This window comes from Sycon ciliatum, chromosome 8 (assembly GCF_964019385.1).
Source record: "Sycon ciliatum chromosome 8, ocSycCili1.1, whole genome shotgun sequence".
Classification (NCBI taxonomy): domain Eukaryota; kingdom Metazoa; phylum Porifera; class Calcarea; order Leucosolenida; family Sycettidae; genus Sycon; species Sycon ciliatum.
In genome coordinates, this window is record NC_088650.1 from 20,729,409 (window position 1) to 20,736,879 (window position 7,471).

Genomic DNA, 7,471 nt, shown 5'->3' on the forward strand with positions numbered 1-7,471 from the left:
CGTCACTGAATGCGGGTGCCAGCGGCCTACTAGCAAACCAAAAATCAAATCAATGCAGCCACTCATATTACTTTTTACAATTCACGCGCTAGATCCAACGTAACGGCACTCGTACCCCAAACCCAAAATACCGTCGGTTTGGTACCGTTTCGACGATAGAAAGCTCTTTTTAGCGGGAGAACGAAACGGTAAGATTCCAACTAGGGTTACCTCACACGTCTATCGTTGCGTCAGGAGTCAGGACTCAGAAACCGAACTGTCTCGAAAACACATCAAAAAACAGTAGACTCGCCCTCTACACGCCGACCGTCGAAATAGCGTGAACGGTAAAATGCTAACCATGTCTATTCTAACATAGTAGACCTACAAGGCTTATGGTAGAAGTATCACTAATACCAGGGAGTAGTATGTATTTTACTACTCCCTGCTAATACCATGACTACTGAGTACAGTCTGTCATACCGAGAAGGTAGGTGTGGGGGGGGGGGGGTAAGGGCTCATCAGCAAAGAGCTATACCATGTCTACCTATTTCTAGCTGCCTTGCTAGTAGTACTGTAGCAGTCGTGATACATCAGCTTGATTTTACAAGTACGATGCAGCACACGTCTGAACAGACTCCGTGCAAATCTGTCCAGCCAGCCAGCTGTTCAGTTCCGCCTCGAAGTCTGGCACTTATCAACCTCCACCTCGAGTCCGGAGCTCCATCACTCGACAAGAGGCTAAGAGCCTACTAGTACTAGTAGATCTGCTCGGCCCTGGCCTAGGCTAGAGCCTAGACTAGATTGAGGGGCACGGCGCTGGCAATGCTCATATCAATGCCACTGAGTTGTGACTGAACAGTGTTTCTTGTGCGCTTTGATATTCCTCTTCCCTGCCTGTCGTCATTATGTTGTTGTTGTTGTTGTTGCTGTTGCTGTTGTTGTTGTTGTTGTTGTTGTTGTTGTTGTTGTTGTTGTTGTTGTTGTTGTTGCTGCTGCTGTCGTTGTTGTTGCTGTTGCTGTTGGTCATTTTGTGACAGCTTGTACAATTACCTTGTCCAGGTAGTAAAGCCGTCTCTCTCCTCTTTCTCTCTCTCTCTCTCTCTCTCTCTCTCTCTCCTTCTCTCTCTCTCCATCTCTCTCTCTCTCTCTTGTTGTTGCTGCTGTGTTGTCGCTGTTGCTGTTGTTGTTGTCGCTGTTGCTGTTGTTGTTGCCGTTGCTGTTGTTGTTGGTCATTTTGTAAGAGCTTGGACAATTCACTTGTCCAGGCAATAAAGCAGTCTCTCTCTTTATCTTTATCTTTCTCTCTCCCTCTCTCTCTCTCTCTCTCTCTCTCTCTCTCTCTCTCTCTCTATCTATCTATCTATCTATCTCTATCTCTCTCTATCTCGAATCTATCTCTCCTCTCTCATCATGCATGCGTCACACTCTCATGGAATTTTCTCTTATAAGATTGCATGCTTCACACTCTCATAGCAAACGAAAAGTCAAATCAATGCGACCACTCACATCAAAGCTGGGTCATGTTATAGAGAGGTACGTTGAAATTGACACGTGGGCACAAATGGTCAAAAAGCGACAATTTCTCACCTTTCTGCCCGTTCGAAGCTCAACAACTGACCATCGCCACCCTGATCCTGTTGCATACCTGGACATAGGGAAGTGCACCAAGAAAAAATTCCACATTTCAATAAACATTTCGCCCAGGGCTGCTCAAAGCTGAAATCAACCTATCTCGAAGTTTTGGGCCTTTTTGCCCGTGATTCTTCACTTTGCGACTAAACTATTCACAGCACTGCCAAATTTTTGCCGTCACTGAATGCGGGTGCCAGCGGCCTACAAGCAAACCAATAGGGCTCAAACGATTAGTCCGATTAACCGGTTGCAGACCGGTTACGAAGAATTAACGGTTAACCGATAAAGATAACGGTTACGCAGTAACTTTTCAGTCAATTTTTCAAGTATCAGGTCGTTGCAAAGTGTGCACTTTCGCGGGCTGTCGCACGCGTACGCAATTTCTGGGCTGTCAACTCGGTCATATCTGGTCTCTTGGTGTGAGAGTATGTATGAATGAGCATGCAAGAAAAAGAAATTAAGTGTGCGTTGTACTGAATAGGGTACATTTTTTAAATGAGTATAGTCAAATATACGGTTGATAAATATGGTGGTAAAGACACACCTGGCAATATGGCGGTAAACACACGCCTGCCCACACACGCTCTCTAGGCTGCAAAGTTCTGTATAGTCAAATATACGGTTAAAAAAGAGTCCGCAGGATTGCCGTGGCTTATAGGTTATAACCGGTTAACCGACCGTTAGCTTAGCAGTTAATCGTCAGGGGTAAAACCGTGACCGTTTGAGCCCTACAAACCAATAATCAAATCAATGCGACCACTCATTTTACAGCTGGGTCATGTTATAGAGAGGTACGTTGAAAGTGACACGTGGGCACAAATGGTCAAAAAGCGACAATTTCTCACCTTTCTCCCCGTTTGAAGCTCAACAACTGACCATCGCCACCCTGATCTTGTTGTATAGCTGGACATGGGGAAGTGCACGAAGAAAAAATTCCACATTTCAATAAACACTTCGCCCAGGGCTGCTCAAAGCTGTTATCAACCTATCTCGAATTTTTGGGCCTTTTTGCCCGTGATTCTTCACTTTGTGACTAAACTATTCAGAGCAGTGCCAAATTTTTGGCGTCACTGAATACAAGTGCCAGCGGCCTACAAGCAAACCAAAAATCAAATCAATGCGACCACTGACATCACAACTCGGTCATGTTATAGAGAGGTACGTTGAAAGTGACACGTGGGCACAAATGGTCAAAAAGCGACAATTTCTCACCTTTCTGTTTTCACCTTTCTCACCCTTCTACCCGTTAGCTCTAAAACTGAAAGTGACCATCCTGATCTTGTCGAAGAGCTGGGCAAAGGTTAGTGCACAACAAAAGAACCACATCACTCTAAACTGGCAATTCGCCCAGGGTAGCTGAAAGCCAAAAATAACCTACATGTATCTCCATGTTTGGGGCTTTTTGTCCATGGTTCTTCACTTTGGGACTAAACCATTTACAGCAGTCACTATACGCAGCTGCGGATCTAGGCAGGCGCTAAAGTGCTTGCGCACCCCTTAGTCCTTACCTCAGTATTTGTAAAAAAAGAAAGAAAACAAGGAGAAGAGGAGGGAAACTTTACCGCCATTTTTTCCACCTTACCTTTATCCCAAGTCCAAGTAGTTGATAAGATCAGTAGACGAGCAAGAAAGTCTTCCCTTCAACATACGTCGTGGCATGTGAAAGTAGACTATAGTATAGTGAACTTCTGCATTCCTTCACAAGCACGCTACTTGCTTCACAAGCACGCTACTTGCTTCACAAGCACGCTACTTGCGGATTTCGCGCGTTGCGCCACCAACTCGCTGGTTCTGACAATGCTCCAGGAGTACAAACGGTTGTCACTCGGACTCAGAGGCAAACAGTGTGTAGCGTTCTCCTAGCATCGCTTACAGGAAACTCAGGATGCCACGCTAGTCTGGCTGAGGACAGGCAACACAGCAATGCTCGCCACCAGGTGCACTATCATTGTATCAAAGTCTGTGTGAGATTTTCTGTCGGCAAATAAATAAGTAAAGTAGAGTACTGGCGCATGGCCGGCATGCACGGTGCGGAACTACTTGCCGGAAGGTCCTCGGCACCGCGGTACCGGCATTCCCTTGGCTTGGGCCTTGGCCTTGCTGCTCGGCGTAGCTCAGCTGTACTGTCTCACTCTCAGTCAGTCTCCATGGTGTCTCTACACGTAGATCTACACGACACTCGTAGACCTACTCGACTACAGTCTACAGACTCAGTGCAGTCTACCATGACCTACAGACCAGCCCTGGGCCAGGGGTCACTGGTCGACCGGTCTAGTGACTGTGTGAACAGTCTGTAACTGACTACATAATAATTATTAATAATTATTATGTAGGGTTCGATTCCATGAATTTATGGTCACACACGTCTTTTTTCTCTTTCTCAGACTCCTCCTGACGGGTGGCATGCATGGGTGGTTACTAACAACCAGTCACGCGGCATGCCGCGCCGGAGTATGTGATGTGATGTGTGTGCGGGAAAAAAAATTTCACCAGTTGTAGTCTTCGGGGTACTGAGTCGAATGGTCTTGGTCCGAGAAAGCTGAGACGCTCCCTTCCTACTTGAATCCCAATCAAACTCGCGCACTTCCACCGAAACTGGGTGACTGCGCCCTACTAGATGGGGATTTGTATGCAAAATCTCACTAAAAGTGCTATGTCGTTCTTATAAAAGCACGGATGACCGCGATTGGCCCATATGTTGTAGTTTTTTGGACGCTGAGTCGACTGGTTTTGGTCCGAAAAGGCTGCGATGCAGCGTTCCTCCTTTATTCCCAATCGAACATGGTTGAACAAGCAGTCACGTGCTCCTGGGTGCCCAAATCACCTGGTCACCGCGCCAGCAGGCGACAACTTTCACACCAAGGTTCAACTCGAGTTCAACTCGACTGTGACAGGACTGCACCCAAAAAAGGTCAAACAGGCTAGTAAGTTGTACCCTGCAGGCACGGTGACCAGGTGACTGGTGTACGCAGGAGCACGTGACCGCTTGTTCAACCATGTTCGATTGGGAATAAAGGAGGAACGCTGCATCGCAGCCTTTTCGGACCAAAACCAGTCGACTCAGCGTCCAAAAGACTACAACATATGGGCCAATGGCGGTCATCCGTGCTTTTATAAGAACGAAATGGCGCTTTTAGTGACATTTTGCATACAAATCCCCATCTAGTAGGGCGCAGTCACCCAGTTTCGGTGGAAGTGCGCGAGTTCGATTGGGAATAAAGGAGGAAGGGAGCGTCTCAGCTTCCTCGGACCAAGACCATTCGACTCAGCACCCCGAAAACTACAACTGGTGAAAATTTGATTTTAGGGTATACTTCCCCTTTAAGTTGTACCCTGCAGGCACGGTGACCAGGTGACTGGCGTACCCAGGAGCACGGTGACCAGGTGACTGGCGTACCCAGGAGCACGTGACCGCTTGTTCAACCATGTTCGATTGGGAATAAAGGAGGAACGCTGCATCGCAGCCTTTTCGGACCAAAACCAATCGACTCAGCGTCCAAAAGACTACAACATATGGGCCAATCTCGGTCATCCATGCTTTTATAAGAACAAAATGGCGCTTTTAGTGACATTTTGCATACAAATCCCGATCTAGTAGGGCGCAGTCACCCAGTTTCGGTGGAAGTGCGCGAGTTCGATTGGGATTCCAGTAGGAAGGGAGCGTCTCACTCTCAGCTTCCTCGGACCACGACCATTCGACTCAGCACCCCGAAGACTACAACTGGTGAAATTTTAATTTTTGCCTTAACTTCCCCTTTAACTTCACAGCTGTGTGGTGTAGACCAGGCTGAATACTGTAGAACGGGTAATTTTAGCGACTATTAATTCTAGCGTTTTCCCATTGTAAACCGGTTAGCGACGTTTGATTTTAGCGATTTGCAGCGATTTTACTCACGGATCACCAGTGCACTACCGGTACTAATGTCTCAACGGATTAGCGACTTGATTCTTTAGCGAAAATGAGTAGATCGCTAAATTCGCTCGGGTTTTTACGTCGCTAAAATTACCCGTTCTACAGTAGAGGCAAGCTGTTGAATGGTGCAATCTGTAGGGCCCGGTGTAATATGCCCGAAACTTTGCCGAAAATGCTTTTGGGAAATTCTCCTAAACCTTGCCGAAAATGCTCCCAAGCCTTGCCGAAAATGCTCGGAAAATGCTCACTTTTTTTAATCCTCAGCACACGCCGTCAAAAGACTCAAAACCAGGGAGTCAGAAAATACCGGTATTTTACGACTCCCTGGTCAAAACCATTATTTTCAATTCATAAACTACTCAACAAGAAGCTAACCCACGGAATGCGGAAGTGACGTTCTTGTTTGGGAAGTTTTTCTTCTCCCAATTTTGATGCACAACGGCCAAGTGCTCCGCTTCCCCCAAAATGCTGCATCACGAGCCCAAAGTGCTGGGTTCGCGGATTGTACCAAAAATGCTCAAAAAATTGCCGGCATATCACACGGGGGCCTAGTACAATCCCAGCACAAGGTGCTATGGCTTCCGCCGTCGCATCGCTATCATCGCCTCCGGCGATGGGCGTCAAAAGGTCAAGGTCAAGTAGATATACATGGAAGGCGTCTTCGCGAGCTGTGGACACTTGCCCAGGTCCTGATCAAGTCGCCTCAAATCCGACTAATGCTGCGTTGTGTGTGCCGGTCAGGACTGCGGGGTGGAGGCGGGCATACATGCTATGCAGGAGGCGTTTGCTTGTGAAGAGACTGATGGAGTTCTGATGGCAGACGCAACAAAATTGCTTTCAATCGCCTGAATCGCAGCGTCTGCCTTCGGAATGTTCAACATCTTTGCCCGCCTCTGGCCACTGTTTTAATTAACACCTAGAGCACGCCTGCATGCCTATATGTCGACGGTGATTGCATCTTGTCGGAGGAGGGGACAACCCAGGGAGACCCTCTGCCTCTGGCAATATACATGTATGCCATTGGCATGATGCCTCTCGTGCACAAAGCAAAACAAGCCGGGACTATCCAGTCTTGGTTTGCAGATGACTCCGCAGCGGCGAGTGTGTTGCGTAGGCTCCGTCGTTGGTGGGACATCTTGGCAAGTGATGGCCCAGCTTATGGATATTTCCCAAATGCATCAAAATCGATTCTGGTGGTGAAGGAGCGTTGCTATCGTGAGGCACTTGAGCTGTTCAGCGACACCAGTGTCGTCGTTACGTGTAATGGAGCTTGGTACCTGGGGGCAGCCATCGGCTCAGCTGATTTCAAGGAGAACTTTGTATCGACTAAGGTCCGGGAGTGGGCTGATGAGCTAACTCGGTTGGCTGATTTCGCTCGCTCGCAGCCCCAGGCAGCATATTATGCATATGTCTCGGGCTTGAGAAGTCGCTGGGCTTTCCTATGCCGCGTTCAGTCTATTTCTCCGTCCCAGTTCCAGCCACTGGAGGACGTCATAACCACGAAGCTTATGTATACCAGCAATGACGGGTCGGCCACCGCCTGGCACAGTGTTGAGGGAAGTACTAGCAATGCCCTGTCGTTTGGGTGGCCTGGGCCTGGTCAGCCCGATGACTTTGTGCGCCCAGTATGAGTCGTCTGTCGTCATCACAGCATCTCTCTCCCGGCGTTTCGTGGATCGTGTTTCTGATATTGGGAATTCTCTGATTGGCATCCAGCGGGAGAAGGCGAAGAGGAAGAAGGAAGTGCGTCATAGCCAGGCGGAGTCGGCACGGCGTATCAGCAATGATGCGTCGGACGCCTTGCTACACACCATTGTCCTCGCCCGTGAACCTGGCGCCTCGAGTTGGCTGACTTGCCGTCCATTGAAAAAGTATGGCTTTTCACTGACCAAAGCTGAGTTCATGGACGGCTTGTGTCTCCGTTATGGTTGGATGCCGCCGAGG